The following is a 19,914-nucleotide window of genomic DNA, read 5'->3' as shown; positions in this document are numbered from 1 at the left end:
GCACCTGGTCCCTCTGCTCGGTTCCTCCTTGGTCCATGGAGTCGACTAAGCCGCCGTGCGACCTTGGTCGGATCGGGTTGATACTTAGTTACGCCCCTCCAGGCACTCCTCGGTTCATGGTACAGTGGGATCACTAATCACGCTCATGCCTGTCTGTCTGGGCGCAAGCATAACAGATATCCTGGGGATAAAGGCTCCTTCACTTTCCCTAAAGCTAGGGGCGCCTAACTGGCCCTGCTTGCTGGATTACTTCTGATGGTGAAGACACCGGGGCCACATGCCTTGCTTAGCTCCTAGATCAGCCCTTATCTGTCCCCTCCACCACCCAAGGAAGTGGGGAGTAGTAGTGTATAAGTATACACAAACCAGACTAACAAGGGAAGATGTACAGGAATAAATGAAAATACCAATCATACAAATATGCACTCACAAACAACAGAGTGGAACACCGGGAAGTGAAAAAAGGAAAAAACAAATGGGAGAGGATGAGGATATGCACACAGACAAGTCACCAACAGTATTCAGAACAACACTCCAAACGCCTCCTCAAACAATCAACCCCTCCAACTCCAGAACCAGGCAGTATGAAACTAACACTGATTGCCAAAGGTGAGTATATATAGCAGAGGGGAGTGGCCAGCATTGAACAGCTGAGACCATAAAAGCAGGAAAGCTCTCAACTGAACAGATTAATCCCTGCACTGCTAGCAGAAACCTGCACTGTTTAATATGATGAAGTGCTTCTAATCAGTGCAGGAGTACGTGAAAGCAGACACCACGGTCTTCTGGCCCTCTCTGTAACGGTAAATCCGTGACACCGGCTCTGGAGTGCATCAGTATATAGCTAGCTGTCAGTCAATACCGGGGCATATAACAGCTGCTGCTCTCAGTGCTGTGAGCGATGACTGTAGCAGCACCACCATGCCTGTATGTCTGAAAGCCGGCGACTCTAGGGAAAAATAAAGTTAATTTTCTCCCAGGTGCTGCACTTTCAGTATGGTGGCTGGACCCCTTCTTAAGGCGATTAACCCAATATCTGCAAGTTAGTAGCATTATCCGTCCTGATAGGTTCGCTTTAAGGTGAACATGCCCATATAAACACCATGCTGTTTTTTGCTCCAGAATTCTGTGCTTTTATAGGGAAAACCTAAGATAAAAACAAAATTAATACCCTTTAGCAAGTAAATAGTAATAATACATGTAAACAACATAGGGTTCGTAGGTAAGGTAATTTGAAACATATAATTTTTTTGGCAGTCACTATTATTATTATTTATTATTATTATTATTATTATTATTATTATAGCGCCATTTATTCCATGGTGCTTTACATGGGAAAAGGGGTATACAAAATAAAAGCAATTACAATAATCTTAGACAATAGAAGTCACTGACTGGTACAGGAGGAGAGAGGACCCTGCCCATGAGGGCTCACAGTCTACAAGATGCAAATTATTTTACAGATGAGGATTTTACAGGACTATTGTCATGAAGAAGAATATTTGTGTAATGTAATATTACTAAAAGTAGTGTAGTTAATTTCTTTCTTTTTGAATCTTTTTTTTGTGTGATAATTATAAAGTGCTGCCGTTATTATTTCTTCAATTGTCTAATAAGATCATTATATTGTATAAGTTTTGTATTTTAATGTGAAGACATCTTGAAATATGTATTTTCCTAAAAAGTATGAATGTTAGGCAATACATTAAGCCTAATTATACCATTCTAAGCAATACTGAGGTTAATACTTAAATTACGTGGCTATTTAGATGAAGCAATCTTTGGGGTATGAACAGGTAATACTGTATGTAACTAAAATATGATCGACATGTGGCACCCCAGGGGTCTGGTTTCCACAGTAATGTAATGTTATGTCTGAGAGCAGGTGGGAGGTCCTTTGGTCAGGGATCCTGTGCATGCCACACCTCCTGCCCAGTCTTGGGAGGGGAAGAACTTCCCCTATATAAACCCGGGGCTGAGGCAGGGTTAGTCAGTCAAGGAGAGTAGAGACAGAGAAGCAGCATAGGAAGAAACAGCAGAAGCTCAGTGGGAGCAATACTACTACGAGTCAGGGGCTGGCAGCTGCAGAGCTCGCCCTGACTGAGAGGATTTCTTACCGGACCCGGAATCCGAGGCTGTGGGGACTAACTCCTACCCAGCAGCAGAATCCGTCAGGCAGGGGATTTCAGGTCCTCTGGCCAAGAAGCCCGAAGGCACGGTCACACGCGTGGGACCAGCACCGCCATCGTGGAGCGGAAGCCATTAGAAGGCCCCGAGTCACCGGCCATACGGGTGAGCACCACACGGTACACTCAGGGACGTGGGCTACTTATACCCGCTTCTAGCAAGGTAGCCAGAAGAGTACAGTCGGTTTGGGAGGCCTACAACTCCGCCTGGCCAGGGGAGATCCCATCTGCTCAAGGACTGACCAGGCCCCAATCGCTAGCCAGTACTCCGGGAGGGTCTATCGTTGTCACCAGTAAAGACCCTGAACTACACCGTACCGTCTCCGAGTGGTTCCTGCTACCCCCATCATCCACGTCGGCTGCCCTGAGGCCATACCCCTCCTGTTGGGGGTTATACCATCCACGCTGCACCATCCTTCCACCGGCCTCAGCGGTCTGCCCTGCAGCGGCAGCTCCATAGCTGCATTCAACGGGTGGCGTAGTCGTCCTACATCTACTGCTAATAGACTGCCGTCCAGTTTGACTCCCTGGGCACGGACCGGGTCACCGCCACGAGACTACAACCCTCAACAGATCCGGCTCCGGGTAAGCTCCCGCGTGCGCAACGCAGCGCGACACAGGCCCAGGGGCGCGTCAACTTTGGCGTAGTCGGCAGGATTTCGTGCCCGCAACCACCGGGTACTGCGTGCCTGAAAAAGAGACTTTTCAAACTTACCTGTGGTGAAGATTCCCGCCATCGGCGCCATCTTCAGCCTTCTTCCCGCCATCGGTGAAGTTTCCCGCCATCCGGCGCCATCTTCTGCCTTCTTCCCGCCATCCGTGGAGTTTTCCCGCCATTGGACGCCATCTTGACGCCGCGCGGGAAGAAGAGGGGCGTGGACTCCGAAAGCGCGCGAGAACTGAAGCCCCGCCTGTTATGTTCTGCTACCAAAGCTAAGGAAAGAGAGGAGATCTGTCCCTACTATAAGACTCAGCTGAATCCCTACGATGTAACAGGGAACCTGATCCTGCGATCAGACCTGCTAAAGTCCTAATCTAGTCTGTACGGAGACCTATAGATGTGAGGAGGGAATCCCTACAAGTACTAAGGACTGGGAGGAATATGGGACACCTCCTAACAGAAATAGTAGCAGACAGACGAACAAACAAAATAGATAGAACATAGAGGTCCGTAGACCAAGCAAACTAACAGAGTTAGATACAGAGCACAGGCTAGCTAGAAAGTAGATATACAATGAAGTCCAGCAAAGCCAGAAGGGCGGAGCAGGATTAAATAGGCCAACAAGGTCATGTGACCAGCAAAGGAAAAAAACCTAACAGCAAGGTTCTAACACCGCCTCACGTCCGGACGTTGCGTAAGGTCCTGGAAGGAGCCCAGCAGACGCCGAAGTCACAGGAGCGCGACGGAAGGTCCTCAACCATCCACTGCGGAGCCGCGGCCTACGGAAGAGGATCATCGCAAGGTAGGCCACGGTCCACTAGGGGGGAGGAAGATGTCGGATACGGAGGAGAGCTTCACTGCCTCAACCCCCGCCAGCGCTACCGCTGCTGCAGTTATGCCCTTCACCATGCCCTATATCCCGGGAGCAGCTTGGCTACCCCAGTACTCAGGGGAGTCACATACCCTGCATGACTTTAGAGAAAAGCTGGATAGCCTCTTCCAGGTGTACCCCCTCACAGAAGAGCAAAAAGTGAGCATCCTGGTGGCCCAACTAACCCGGGCAGCCAAAAGGGAAGTAAAATCCTGGCCACCTGGGAGGAAGACTGTCGCAGGGATACTAACCCGGCTGAAGGACACCTTTGATACCCGCACCTCAGCCGAGATTAAGCTTAGATTCTACGGGTGCAAGCAGCGAGCGCATGAGAGTATAAGGGACTATGCACTAAACCTACAAGAGGCCCTGAGGGCCATTAAGCAGACCGACCCTGATGGATTGGGAAAAGAGGACAGGCTGTTGACCGAACAGTTTATAGAGGGACTGTATTGTAATACCCACCGAACCCAGTTGCGGGCAATGGCCTTACAGGATCCCCATCTGGGCTTTGCACAGTTCAAGGACAGAGCCATCCGGGTGCTCCGAGAACCGGCACGGGGTGGCGTTGTGACCCACAGGCGCCCTGCTATCACTAACCACCAGGAGGCGGCGCCCTTGTCGGCAGGGCCTGTGGGAGCTGATGCGCAGGCTTTGGACAATGACCCGGCTCCAGACCTACACCATCAGGTCCAAGAGCTAGCTAAGAGCGTTGCTGCGCTAACCCGAACTGTGCAGTCTTTACAGGCTTCCACCCCAGGGAAGATCCAGCTGGCATCCGGACCGGAGGACATCCCGTGGCGTCGACCAAGGAGGACCCCACCGACCAGAGGAAGACCCAGTGACCGATACAGCGAGGACGGACGACCCATCTGCCGCCGCTGCAATCAACCCGGACATATGGCAAGGTACTGTTCTTTAAACGGGCACAACCTGGGGTAGAGGGCCAACCCCCAGGAAAAAGATCACCAGGCCCATCGAACTGGCGCGACAAATATGTGGGAGGACGTCCAGTCTTGCCTGTGGTACTGGATGGCATTCCCATGAGTGCCCTACTGGACACCGGGTCACAGGTCACCACCATCCCGTACGTGCTCTTTAAGCAGTACTGGAATGACTCGGATATTACCCGCTACCCTGATGACGACTTGAGTATCATCGCCAGCAATGGCCAGCCCGTGCCACAGATCGGATTTAAAGAGGTGACCATCAAAATCGGTAGAGTCGAACTGGCAGCACAGGGACTGATCATTGTAGATATTGACAAACATGAGAGTCACCCAAAAATAACTCTAGGAACTAATGTAATTGAAAATTGTCTTGCAGAGGTGATTTTCCTTCTACAGCAGGTTGCCAAGAACGCCAGCTCCGGCGAGCAGCGGGTGCTCCAGAAAGAGATCCGGGCACTGATGCGACGGCAACAGGTGGAACTCTCCGGCGGTGAGATTGGTAGCGTAAGAATGTGTGACCCTTTCCCTATTGCCATGCCCCCAAAAAGTGAAATGATGATTTGGTGCCGGGCAGCTATTGGTCCGAGAGGTAGAGATTACCAGGCAATGGTAGAACCAGTTTACTCAGACAGTAGGCCCACCATTTTGACAGCACGGGGGGTGGTCAATGTACGCCATGGGAGGGTGCCCGTTCGCATAATCAATATCGGGGAGAGGGAAGTGTACCTGCCCCGGTATGCCACGCTAGCCAAATTATATACCATCAACCAAAACTCTATACAGTCTGTGGAACCCTTGCCTCCATCTCACCCGGAGGAAGGTAACGGCTCTAAGAAAGTAATGGAGGATTGGTGTCAGCAACTACACTTGGGAACTGACTCCACTCCCTCCCACCAGAAACAGGGAGTCTACCGGGTGGTTCAAGAGTATGAGAGAGTGTTTAGTAAACACCCGTTAGACTTCGGGCGAGTCAAGGGGGTAGAACACCGCATCCCCACGGGAGATCATCCTCCCATAAAAGAGAGGTATCGACCCGTACCCCCTGCACATTACCAACACGCAAAGGGGATGCTTAGAGACATGAAGGAGGCTGGGGTAATCCGGGATAGCTGTAGCCCCTGGGCAGCCCCACTAGTTTTAGTCAAAAAGAAAGACAACACTATGAGGATGTGTGTAGATTACCGGAAAATCAACCGTATCACACACAAGGATGCGTACCCTTTACCAAGGATAGAGGAGTCTTTGGCTGCTTTAAGATCTGCTAACTTCTTCTCTACCTTGGATCTCACTAGCGGGTACTGGCAGGTTCCTGTAGCAGAGGCGGACCGGGAGAAGACCGCATTCACCACCCCGATGGGACTTAGTGAGTTTACTTGCATGCCGTTTGGACTTTGTAACGCACCAGGAACCTTCCAACGATTAATGGAGTGCTGTCTGGGACACAAAAACTTCGAGACGGTCCTGTTGTACCTGGACGATGTCATCGTATATTCCAAGACTTATGAGGACCACCTGAAACATCTGGCGGAAGTGTTCGAAGCCCTGGCAAGTTACGGCCTGAAGGTGAAGCCCTCTAAGTGTCACCTCCTGAAGCCAAAGGTGCAGTACCTGGGACACGTGGTGAGCGCTGACGGAGTGGCTCCCGACCCTGATAAGATCACCGCAATTAAGGAATGGCCAAGTCCCTCCAGTGTAAAGGAAGTGCGGCAGTTCCTCGGGTTGGTAGGCTATTACCGCAGATTCATCCCCGGTTTCACCAAAAAGGCAGCACCTATGCAGGACCTCCTGATAGGCCAGTCCCGGAAGGCCAAGAACCAGAAGCCGCCCTTCAAATGGGAGGAGCTGGAAGAAGAGTCCTTCCGCCAGCTGAAGATGGCCCTCACGGGGGATGAAATCCTGGCGTACCCGGATTATAGCCAGCCCTTTATCCTCTACACCGACGCCAGTAACATCGGGCTAGGAGCCGTACTGTCCCAGATTCAGCAAGGGAAAGAACGAGTAATCGCCTACGCCAGCCGAAAACTGCGACCCACCGAAAGGAACCCCGAGAATTACAGCTCATTTAAGCTAGAGTTCCTGGCCGTGGTATGGGCAGTCACTGAGCGCTTTAAGCATTACCTCGCTTCTTCCCGGTTCACCGTGTACACGGATAACAACTCGTTGACACACCTGGACACGGCAAGACTCGGTGCCCTGGAGCAGAGGTGGATGGCCCGTCTGTCCAACTACGAGTTCACAATCAAATACCGGGCAGGACGCTCCAATACCAACGCGGACGCCCTGTCCAGGATGCCCAACCTGCCGGACGGAGGAGAAGATCCGGAGGGACTGGAAGAAGTTGAACTCCCTGCGTTCCACCGTCATGGGACTATTCAGTATTCCCACCGGGTAAGGAGTAAGCAGACTGCTACGTTGAACCCCTTACCCCACTACAACTGGGCGGAAACGCAAGACAGCGACCCTGCCGTCCGACTGGTGAAGGAGATGCTGACTCGGCCGGAGGCTCGCCTTGAACCAGACGCTCCGGAGGAAGCCAAACAACTATGGGCAGAGAAGAGTCGACTGTTCCTTTACAAAGGGAAGTTGTGCCGCAGAATGGTTAACTCCCGGACGCATGAATTACTCTGGCAAGAAGTGGTGCCACGAAGGGACGCAGCCATGGTGATGGAGGCATACCACGACGGAGCTGGGCACTTCGGGTGGAAGAAGCTGGAATTCCTGCTGCGCGAGCGGTTCCACTGGGTAGGCATGAGGGGAACCATCGAGAAGTGGTGCAGAGACTGTGGCCCGTGCAACCTGAGAAGGAAGGACCGTGCCAGCCAGAAGACTCCCCTGCAGTCCATCGTCACCCGGCAACCGTTGGAACTGGTAGCCTTGGACCATGTAAAACTGACCCCAAGCAGAAGTGGCTACGTCTACGCGTTAACCATCGTGGATCATTACTCCCGGTTCTTGGTTGTCGTCCCCGTCAAGGACTTAACGGCTCAAACAGCAGCTAGAGCCTTCCAGCAGCACTTCTGCCGTCCACACGGGTACCCGGACCAAGTGCTGACGGACCAGGGACCTGCCTTTGAAGCGGAGGTCTTCCAGGAATTTTGCAATCTGTATGGCTGCCGGAAGATAAGGACGACACCCTACCATCCGCAAACTAATGGACTTTGTGAAAAAATGAACCAGGTGGTAATGGATCTTCTAAAAACGTTGCCCCTGGAAGAACGCAGTCTGTGGCCTGAGAAGTTGCCCGATCTGGTGGACCTATACAACCACATCCCGGTAGGTTCCACCAACTGTACCCCGGCTTACCTAATGAGGGCGAGACCTGGTAAGTTACCTGTTGACCTGGAAATGGGAGTCCTGACACCCGAGGACACTTCACCAGAAGCAGACTGGGACACAGAGAGGCAGCAACAGTACCGGAAAGTACAGGAGAGCGTGGAGCGAAGTCTCTGTCAGGCTAGGGAAAGACAAGAGAAAACTTACAACCAGTACGCTCCCGCCGTTCCCCTGGTACCCGGAGAGCAGGTCTTAAAGAGGAAAAGACGGCTCCACAAGTTGGACGACCAGTGGGAGAAGGACCCGTACACCGTACTGCCCTCAATCCACGAGAACCCGAAGGTCTGCACCATCAGTAAAGACGGAGGGGAAACCACAGCCATTGTATCCCGGGACCACCTGAAGAAGTGTCCCGAACAACTGAGGAACCCTGAAGAGGAACAGGAAGACCATCGACCCGTAGAGGAAAGGGAAGATATGGTTAGTACTGTGCTCGGGGACTTCCCTCGGTCTTGGACTCAAGTCAATGGTGCAGTTGTGGTGCCCGTACTCACCTTCCTCCAACCGTCATCCCAAGCACCTACGGAGCAACGGGCAGAGCTGGAAGAACAGCCGGTCCAGGAGGCAGAAGACCCCACACCCGCAGACCAGGAGGATCAATCCTCTGCTTGCAGTGAGCCTGCCATATCCCTAGTGAGCCAGGGAACTCGTAGACAGCTGCCCAGTTTACCCTTGACAGCTCCTACACCCTGTAGTTCGGGGCCAGACAGTCAGCTCCGTAGGTCCACTAGAGCCACTAGAGGCCAGTTACCCGCACGCTGGAGGATTTAAAGTGTATAAATTGTTTTATTTATGTTTACCTGTGTATTGTTGCTTGTGTATAATTTTGTGTTTCTAGTTATTTTTAGGAATCCTTGGTGGATCTACCGGGAATCCTTGTACAATTAGTTGGAGCGTAACCCAGTATGGACTAGAGACTGTTAAGGACTCGGGGCGAGACAGACCCCTACCTGGTTACGTCTCCCTGTTTTGGTGAAATGGACACCTTGTTTCCCCTCAAAGACTGCACCCGGTTGCGGACACGCCGTGACCATTGTTATGTGTCTCTTTATTATAATGTTTTGGTTGTACTCTGTTATGTTTACAAAAATGTGTTTAGTCCCGGAGTACTAAATTTTACTAGGGGGGAATGTGGCACCCCAGGGGTCTGGTTTCCACAGTAATGTAATGTTATGTCTGAGAGCAGGTGGGAGGTCCTTTGGTCAGGGATCCTGTGCATGCCACACCTCCTGCCCAGTCTTGGGAGGGGAAGAACTTCCCCTATATAAACCCGGGGCTGAGGCAGGGTTAGTCAGTCAAGGAGAGTAGAGACAGAGAAGCAGCATAGGAAGAAACAGCAGAAGCTCAGTGGGAGCAATACTACTACGAGTCAGGGGCTGGCAGCTGCAGAGCTCGCCCTGAGAGGATTTCTTACCGGACCCGGAATCCGAGGCTGTGGGGACTAACTCCTACCCAGCAGCAGAATCCGTCAGGCAGGGGATTTCAGGTCCTCTGGCCAAGAAGCCCGAAGGCACGGTCACACGCGTGGGACCAGCACCGCCATCGTGGAGCGGAAGCCATTAGAAGGCCCCGAGTCACCGGCCATACGGGTGAGCACCACACGGTACACTCAGGGACGTGGGCTACTTATACCCGCTTCTAGCAAGGTAGCCAGAAGAGTACAGTCGGTTTGGGAGGCCTACAACTCCGCCTGGCCAGGGGAGATCCCATCTGCTCAAGGACTGACCAGGCCCCAATCGCTAGCCAGTACTCCGGGAGGGTCTATCGTTGTCACCAGTAAAGACCCTGAACTACACCGTACCGTCTCCGAGTGGTTCCTGCTACCCCCATCATCCACGTCAGCTGCCCTGAGGCCATACCCCTCCCGTTGGGGGTTATACCATCCACGCTGCACCATCCTTCCACCGGCCTCAGCGGTCTGCCCTGCAGCGGCAGCTCCATAGCTGCATTCAACGGGTGGCGTAGTCGTCCTACATCTACTGCTAATAGACTGCCGTCCAGTTTGACTCCCTGGGCACGGACCGGGTCACCGCCACGAGACTACAACCCTCAACAGATCCGGCTCCGGGTAAGCTCCCGCGTGCGCAACGCAGCGCGACACAGGCCCAGGGGCGCGTCAGACAGGTTCCAAGGTTAAAGAAAACTTAGTCCTCAGAGACCATAGGAATAGAAGTGACCAGTCGAGGGTCACCTCTGGGTGGTTTCTCTCCGTCCCAGTTGATTGACAGGTCTTTTAATATGTACACACATGGTAGAGAACTGTCAATCTGCTGAAGCTGTGCGGGGAGGAGATGGTTGGGGGAAGCACTGGATTAATCACATCTATCCCTATGTTCCCAAGCTCTTCAAACTGTTTTCTCTGAAAGCGTAAAACATACCTGTCTGCAATCGTGCAGCCAGGATCAGAATCGTGCCGCCCGTGATTTGGGCACCATGAATCTAGTGACAGGTTCCCTTTAATTTCTCAAACTCTTTACAGTGCTCAGAGCTCCTGCATAGACATGAATGTAAATTCTAGCTGCCGATCGCCACCACTAGCTGGCTTCAGAAGCGGCATACGGCAGCATATTATCATCCACATGAGAGATTTCGAGCTTCTTCTGAGCACTACACGTGGAGCCAGCTTTGTAGATGGAACATGTAAAGCCCGAGGCTGTCATGCGTTCTGAGAGCTGTCGTTCCCGAAGTTCTGCCAAAAGTCTATATGACTTCTTAGAAGATGATTTATATCGTCGTTGTCCCTTTTAATATTAAAATCATAATTTTTGTACTTTGATGAAGCCTAGGAAAAGTCTCCTGGGTGTTAATGGATTTCTTCACCTAGCATCTTCCGATAGGTTAAGCACCGGCATCCACGTCAAGCTGCTTGTCAGCAAGAAGCAACTTGATAAACCAGTAGAGCTTAACTGCAGTTGTGTTAACGAGACCGGAGTACGTCATTAGTTCAGCTTTTATGGTTCTGTAGTGATTGAAGTGAGAGCAAAAAAAGGGCACAAAACGTCAGCTAGCTCCAGAAAATGAGACAGAGATTAAGAAACATGGCAGATAAAATGTATTATTTAGCCCAAGTATTATCATGCAGAAAAGCTATAAAACACTGTAATAAAATACAAACTTGACTATTTATTAAAGGGAATATGTCAGCAGGTTTTTTGCTATATATTCCGAGAGCGTCATGATGTAATGTCATGCTAGGTATGGGAAGGACACAGCATACAACGACGAAAAGAGGGGGAAAGCCCAGCAACTAGGGAAAGGGAGAGTGGAGACTCCTATGTAGATCTAAAAACACCCTGACTCCCCTATTGTTCCTACATAGGTTCCACACCTATCGCCGAGCAGAATACCTTAGCCCTGGCTGACCCTAGAGCTAGGCCCTAGGAAGGGAGGGGGAGGGGTGAGCACTAGTCAGCCCTACTGCAACTAAAGACAAACAAGGGAAACAGACAAGGAGATACACTTAGCTTTGAGAAGACACCAGAAAGATCATGACTACAAAGGAACTCCAAGGAGAATCTAGCCGACTGATAGAACTCCAGGTCTGAACAGAGAATTTTTACTCTATCACCAGTGATTCTCTGGAGAAACTGAGGGTATTTAAAGATCCAGCAAGGGTGTGTTAATTAGCAGCAGAAGGTGGAGATCACCGCTGGGTCCTAGAGAGGGAGGGATGATAAAAGGATCAAGATGGTGTCTGCAAGGCCAAGCGTAGCGACCTTCTGCAGTTGGATCCAAAATGACTGTCTGTCAAACCTGATACAGCCGTGACATGTAGGGGCTGATACACTGATTCCACTGATGTGTCATTTATTAGGTTGTGTTCTTGTTTCAATAAAATCAGTGTTTTATTAGCAGGAAATTATCACTACAGGACTAGGTGTCTCGTGGCTCCTTGTCAACTACTCTGTGTAAACCTGCCCCCAACAATGATTGACAGTTTTCTGTGTACTCTGTGCATAGACAGAAAGCTGCTAATCAGTGCTGGGTTATGCACAGCTCAGCATTTTGAACTCTGGTAGATCTAAAGCAGAGGAAACTGTGATTTTATCACAACTGCAACACCAAGTAAACTAAGTGATACATCACTGGAATCAGGGTCTCTGCACCTACATCATGCTGCTGACAGATTACATAGCAAAAACCTGATGGCAGACTTCCTTTAAGGAAACAAAATAGTTAGGATCTCTACTTCCTGCAGCATCAATGACATCATAGGGACACGTGACAGCAGCAGTCAATCACTGGCTGCAGTCTTCATATAGTTTGTGGCAGTAGGAAGTGGATGGCGGAAGGAAACCGAACAGCGCTGGAACGGGAGCAGCAAGGAATTGTAGATAACCCAATTAATTCTGCATCTAAGAAAGGGATTCGTTCGGATTAGTTTTTCTATATTTTTAATGGTGTCCGAGTTCTATCAGATCAGACTGGGCAGGGGCGCTCCGTATTGTCGTGAGGAATGGAAGAGCTCGATCATCAGTTCATTCATACATTTCGAGGAGGAATAACAGAGCATCGCCACAACACAGAGTTCAAAGGAAGGATGCTTCGGAAATATTTCTAGCGTTTACTAAATCAGACATGTCAGTACTGCTGACAGATCCTCTTTAAGCCCTGTGTACACTGTGATCCTATCACATACTCGGGTATTAGGTTTTCCTCAGTAATGTGACGTTTGTGTTGTACAGAAGCGTCTCACGTCACTCTGGACAAGTCATGGTCACAGAATGATCTGTCCCGAACAATGGGGGCTTAGGTGGCCGAGCAGAACATATGACTTCCATGTGGCTTTAATAATAATACCGGTGATGAGAGAAAGGAACCAGCTACTTGTGTCCGCAGCAAAGCCGGTAAGAACTAATTAAAGACGGCCATAAAGTGCCAATTATGAAAAGGATATAGTATATTGCACTTGTACTGGTGATATCTATGGTGAGACAACATATGCCAAGTAAACTAAATAATCTTTATACATTTTCAGACCCTCTGATATGCAGTTTGCAGCCTGATCAAATTTCACATTTTTTCTCTTGTGTGAGTGTCCCTTCCAATAATACAGGTTGGATGTAAGCTCTGTGTGTAGCCAGGGTGCTGCTGTTCTCATAAGCTCATATATCAGCACAGCTTCTATCCTGCATTTATTTTCTCTTTGTGTACTTTCCTCTGTTTCTACAGCCTGTTTGCTCCCTGAGATAATTCCAGTGTTTGTGTGGGTTTCCTCCGGGTTCTCCAGTTTCCTTCCACACTGAAAATACATACTGGTGGGGGATTTAGATTATGAGCCCCAATGGGGACAGTGATGACGATGTCTGTAAAGCTTTGCGGAATATGGTGGCGATATATAAAAAATAAATATATAAGTAAATAAATAATATCCCCCCCTTTTCAGTGCAGATCTGTGTACAACTCCCTGCTGTTATCTCTAACATTGAGAGAAGGGTGAGAAGAAGCTGTCAAAATCAGGAGCGAGATTTCTGACCAATTTATAACATTTGTGCAAAAGCACTGAGCTAGATAAAGGACTTACAGAGACTCTAAAGCAGAAAAAAATTGTAGAAAATGTTTAATTAAAGTTGCTTAATTTTTAAGAATCATATGAACAATACAAAAAAAATTCTACTTGAAGCTATACATAGACTTTAAACATATCCAAATGATGCTAAAACTTAAAGGGAGGACAAATCACTCTCAAAAGCAAGACACCATGATTAGCTAAAACCCCAGTGATCAATGGATATTTTTGGAGCAATCAGTGCGTGACATTTTATTCCATATTTATCAAAACGATCTAACTCTTAGATGGTGAAAACTTAGGGCCCACTTCGTGATAAGCTTTTACACGAGAATTCTTGCATAAAAAGCTTTGAAAAGTTGCAAAATGTTGGCGCAATGTGAGGCTGTGCTAAAATTTTAAGACTTATGGTGCTCTCAAGCCTTTTTTGCCTACCTGGGGTAGGACTGGAGCGTGGCAACCCTCCACACAGGCAAAGAAATCAATCTATAGATGTCCATAAATTAAGCTATGTGTAATAATGAGAAATGACACAGGGAAAAAGTATTGAACACGCTTACGGAAATGTAATTAATATTTCGTACAAAAGCTTTTGTTGGTGATTACAGCTTCAAAAAGCCCCCTGTATGGAGAAACTAGTCACATGTATTGCTCAGGTGTGATTTTGCCCCACTCTTTAAATCCTGAAGGTTCCGTGGCCTCCTTCTCTGAGCTTTAGTTCCTTCCATAAACTCTCTGTTGGATCAGGTCAGGTGATTGGCTCGGCCATTCTAGCAGCTTTATTTTCTTTCTCTGAAAAACACCAATTGAGAGTTTCCTTGGCTGTGAGTTTGGGATCTGCTGGTATGGTATGATACAGTATAGTATGATACTATCAGTATGGTGTTTTTGGGGTGATATGCAGTGCTTTTTGGCCTCCAAACATGGTGTGTATTATGGCATTCAAAGAGTTCAATTTTTTGGGCTCATCTGACCAGACTATGTTCTCCCAGTATTTCACAGACTTGTCTAAATGTTGTTGAGCAAAGTTTAAATGTGGTTGAACATGCTTTTCATTCAGCAATGGAGTATTGCGTTGTGCGCGTACATACAGGCCATGGAGGGTGAGTGCATTACTCATAGCTTTCTTTGAAACAATTGCACCTGCTGATTCCAGGTCTTTCTGTAGCTCTCCACAAGTAGTCCGTGGCTCTTGGACAACTCTTCTGATAATTCATTTCACTCCTCTGTCTGAAATCTTGTAAGGAGCACGTGGTTGTGGCCAGTTTATGGTAAAATTATGTTCTTTCCACTTCTGGATTATGACCCTGTAAGGCGGCGGTGTTCACACCATGCAGTAACTGAGCAGTGACCCAAGCAAGTCTAACATAAACAGTTTTTATTTCAGCAACTCACGGGTTAACAGAAAGTCCTCTGGTTCGCAGCCGGGTTAACAGAAAGTCCATACACAATGGTTGCCGTGAGCAACGGCCGCGCTGGGCCGTTCAGAGCCTGACGGGTGCAGAGCCTTCCCAGGCGTGGGTTCAGCTATACACAGTCCTGCCGAGTCTTCCTGCTGTGCTCCTAGCAGGTCCCAACACTGAACAACACTACCCCTTAATGCAGGGTTTTTAAAGCATCTGTGGCAAGTGCCACTGGAAAACCCGGGTTGGAGGGAGGAGGCCGCCCCACTGCCTCCTGTAACCTCCTCCAAGAAATGAAGGCCCCGCCGGGTTTTACTTAATCTGCCTTAGCCAGGTAGTCTGACCAGGTCAATGCTCACCTTCATTCCTGCATTGCAGCCGCAGCTGTGTCTGTGACTGCAATGCACTCCAATGGATTTAATAGGTCTCTGTACACATTCTGGGGATATATAACGTCCCTCGTATACGATCGCAGTCACTGCCTCACAACCCTAACAGTGCTCACAGGAATCTTCAGTAGTTTAGAAATACTTCTGTAACCAATGCCAACAGAAGGTTTTGCAACAATAATCTTGCCAAGGTCTTGAGACAGCTGACTGATTTTACCCATAATGAGAGGTTTCTTGTGTGGCACCTTTGTAATGAGACACCTTTTTATAGGCTATCAGTTGAACCAGCTGATATCATTTTTGACTAAGTGGCAGGATTGCTTTCTAATTACTGATAGATGTCAGCTGCTGTCATGACTTTCCAGGGCTTTTTGCACTGGCAGATGCCTGGCAGAGCATCAAAATGGAGGAAACACAGCGTCTGGTGATGTCCATGAGTTCAAGACTTCAGGCAGTCATTGCCAACAAAAGGTTTTCAACCAAGTACTAGAAATGAACATTTTATTTACAATTATTTAACATAGTAACATAGTTTTTAAGGTTGAAGGAAGACTAAGTCCATCTAGTTCAACCCATAGCCTAACATGTTGATCCAGAGGAAGGCAAAAAACCCACGTGGCAAACACTAAGCTCCACATTGGGGAAAAAAATTCCTTCCACGCTCCATACGACAATCAGACTAGTTCCCTGGATCAACGCCCTATCAAGGAATCTAGTATATATAACCTGTAATATTATACTTTTCAAGAAAGGCATCCATGCCCTTCTTAAATTTTAACAGTGAATCATTCATTACAACATCATGTGGCAGAGAGCTCCATAGTCTCACTGCTCTTACAGTAAAGAATCCCCGTCTGTGATAATGATTAAACCTTCTTTCCTCCAGACGTAGAAGATGCCCCCTTGTCCCCGTCTCAGGCCTCAGAGTAAAAAGATCAGTAGAAAGGTCTTTGTACTGTCCCCTCTTATACTTGTACGTAGTAATAAGATCACCCCTAAGCCTTCTTTTTTTCCACACTAAATAACCCCAAGTGTAATAACCTGTCTTTGTATTGCAGACCCCCCAATCTGTCCAATTACTTTTGGTCCCTTTAAAAACAGGGTGGCACATGTTAAGGAGCTGAAACTCCTAAACCCTTCATCCAAGTTTAATGTGGATACCCTCAAATGAAAGCTGAAAGTCTGAACTTCAACTGCATCTAAATTGTTTTGTTTAAAATCATTGTGGCAATGTCTAGAACCAAAATTAGAAAAATGTCTCTGTCCAAATATATATGGACCTAACTGTATATGTAACAGTAACTTTCTCTTAATGACTTTTACACTAAGCCAGTTTAAATGTTAAGTGGGACTTGTGTTTCCAACATTACCATGGGGAGATCCTCCGCTCGCTGCCTGGAGGTCTGCACTTTGACGGCTCGCTCACTTTAGCAGCCAAGTGTCGGAGCTGGAGCTTTTTTCGGGAAGGTCCACACGTGACAGGTTATGTAAGTCGTTACAACACAAGGCTGATTTTTCCCAATCGCTTGGAAAACCAGCTGTACGAAGCCGCTGTAAACCAACCACCTGTTTCCTTCCCAGGAGAAAGAAAATTCTCTATTTTTGCACGTCTGCCTATGGGGGATTCTATGTCTATTACTTAGTGTTCGCTTTTATGTCTTAATAATTGGCCGGAATTTTTTTTTTTTACCAAAGATGTCAGAATAAACGAGAGGATGGGGTGAAACTCCCAGACCTCAATGCAATTTCTGGAACTGGGACCCCCATCTCCTGTGCCAATTTTTAATACTGGTGACTAATGGTGCAGACTGAGCTTCCTTTGGCAAGGAGAATGACAACAATGGAGAAGTTGCCAAAAATCCCTATAGTTGGACATACTCACTACACATAAAAAAGCTCGATCTCTCACAACCCCCTCCAAACACATGCAAACTCATCGACTCGGACGAGCATGCATATGCCTCCATAGGAAAAGAGGAGTAAAGCGCTACCAGACCCTCTCACAAAAGAAAAATTGAAATTCAGTAGCCTCCTTTTGTTGTGTCGGGGGTGAACCAGGAGACCCAGATGAAACCATCTCATTCATAACATTATGTGTAGACAGAATAGTGGGTACTTCATTCTCACCACTCAATAGAGTAACAGTCCCTTTATATGGACCAACTGGCGTCATGATACAACTGTAAACTTCTACCGTTCTGTGGTGATTTGACCCGCATTATGCTTTGTGTTGTCACTCGCCTCATCTCTTGTCTTTATGGCGCATGCAGGTTTATCCATCGGAAATGTGGAATTTGGGTTTCCATGTTCCCCCCATCGTCCAACCCAACACACACATTACGGGCAAGTAAACGTCTGCATTCCACCTTCAGGAGCTTTTATGACATCCCATCGTACATTGATGAACATTTATATGGAGACGGCTCTTTTGCAGCTATAACATCTTCCACTCCTCTGGAAACACTTTCTACAAGACTTTGGAGGTATTTTGGCCAGATGTTATATACTTAGGGGCTGGATGTTATATTATTAGAGCAATACTGGACTCGGCATATACACTGCTCAAAAAAATAAAGGGAACACTAAAACAGCAGAATACAACTCCAAGTAAATCACACTTCTGTGAAATCAAACTGTCCACTTAGGAAGCAACACTGATTGACAATCAATTTCACATGCTGTTGTGCAAATGGAATACACAATAGATGGAAATTATTGGCAATTATCAAGACACCCTCAATAAAGGAGTGGTTCTGCAGGTGGGGACCACAGACCACATCTTAGTACCAATGCTTTCTGGCTGATGTTTTGGTGACTTTTGAATGTTGGTTGTGCTTTCACACTCGAGGTAGCATGAGACGGACTCTACAACCCACAGAAGTTGCTCAGGTAGTGCAGCTCATCCAGGATGGCACATCAATGCGAGCTGTGGCAAGAAGGTTTGCTGTGTCTGTCAGCATAGTGTCCAGAGGCTGGAGGCGCTATCAGGAGACAGGCCAGTACACCAGGAGACATGCAGGGGGCCGCAGGAGGGCAACAACCCAGCAGCAGGACCACTACCTCCGCCTTTGTGCAAGGAGGAACAGGAGGAGCACTGCCAGAGCCCTGCAAAATGACCTCCAGCAGGCCACAAATGTGCATGTGTATGCACAAACGGTTAGAAACCGACTCCATGAGGGTGGTATGAGGGCCCAAAGTCCATAGATGGGGGCTGTACTCACAGCCCAACACCGTGCAGGACGCTTGCCATTTGCCACAGAACACCAGGATTGGCAAAGTCGCCACTGGCGCCCTGTGCTCTTCACAGATGAAAGCAGGTTCACACTGAGCACATGTGACAGGGGTGACAGAGTCTGGAGACGCCGTGGAGAGTGATCTGCTGCCTGTAACATCCTTCAGCATGACCGGTTTGGCAGTGGGTCACTAATGGTGTGGGGTGGCATTTCTTTGGAGGGCCGCACAGCCCTCCATGTGCTCGCCAGTGGTAGCCTGACTGCCATTAGGTACCGAGATGAGATCCTCACACACCTTGTGAGACCATATGCTGGTGTCGTTGGCCCTGGGTTCCTCCTAATGCAGGACAATGCCAGACCTCATGTGGCTGGAGTGTGTCAGCAGTTCCTGCAAGATGAAGGCATTGAAGCTATGGACTGGCCCGCCCGTTCCCCAGAGCTGAATCTGATTGAGCACATCTGGGACATCATGTCTCGCTCCATCCACCGTCACGTTGCACCACAGACTGTCCAGGAGTTGGCGGATGATTTAGTCCAGGTCTGGGAGTAGATCCCACAGGAGACCATCTGCAACCTTATCAGTAGCATGCCCAGGCATTGTAGGGAGGTCATACAGGGACGTGGAGGCCACACACAATACTGAGCCTCATTTTGACTTGTTTTAAGAACATTACAGTAAAGTTGGATCAGCCTGTAGTGTGTTTTTCCACTTTAATTTTGGGGTGACTCCAAATTCAGGCCTCCATTGGTTAATAAATTTGATTTCCATTGATGATTTTTGTGTGATTTTGTTGTCAGCACATTCAACTTTGTACAGAACAAAGTATTCAATGAGAATATTTCATTCATTCAGATCTAGGATGTGCTGAGTGTTCCCTTTATTTTTTTGAGCAGTGTATTATATGTCAATGTTCAATAAGTTTCCCATATAGTATCAAAATTGGAGCAACATCTATGGCATATACATGCTTGAACTATAAGAATGGCAGACCATTTGGAAAATTAGTATGAACCCAAAGAGAAGAAAACCAAACACAATGGTCATAAAGTGATATCAAAACAGTGCGTTAATTGAAAGATCTCAATACCTGGTGGTCAGTGGTTCCATGTAGCACTCCGACCCCGACGCGCGTTTCTGAACTACCTTCGTCAGGGGTCCTCCTCATCATATTGGCCTTTGTATATTATTCTAACTCTTGTCGATACCATACCATTACTGTTGAATAATATGTGGCAGGAATAGGTGTCAGTCACACACCAGGCTTGACACGATACACATCTTACTACTGCGCACCTAATAGAGTAGTCTAGGTAATGAGATGTATATATGTGTATATACCAGGTCACATTTGTGCCACTAATATCTAGAGGACGTCCCT

The sequence above is a fragment of the Phyllobates terribilis genome, unplaced genomic scaffold (genome assembly GCF_046119375.1).
Source record: "Phyllobates terribilis strain yellow unplaced genomic scaffold, ASM4611937v1 Scaffold_4__5_contigs__length_816908805, whole genome shotgun sequence".
NCBI classification, from domain to species: Eukaryota; Metazoa; Chordata; class Amphibia; order Anura; family Dendrobatidae; genus Phyllobates; species Phyllobates terribilis.
This window is presented reverse-complemented; position numbering follows the sequence as displayed.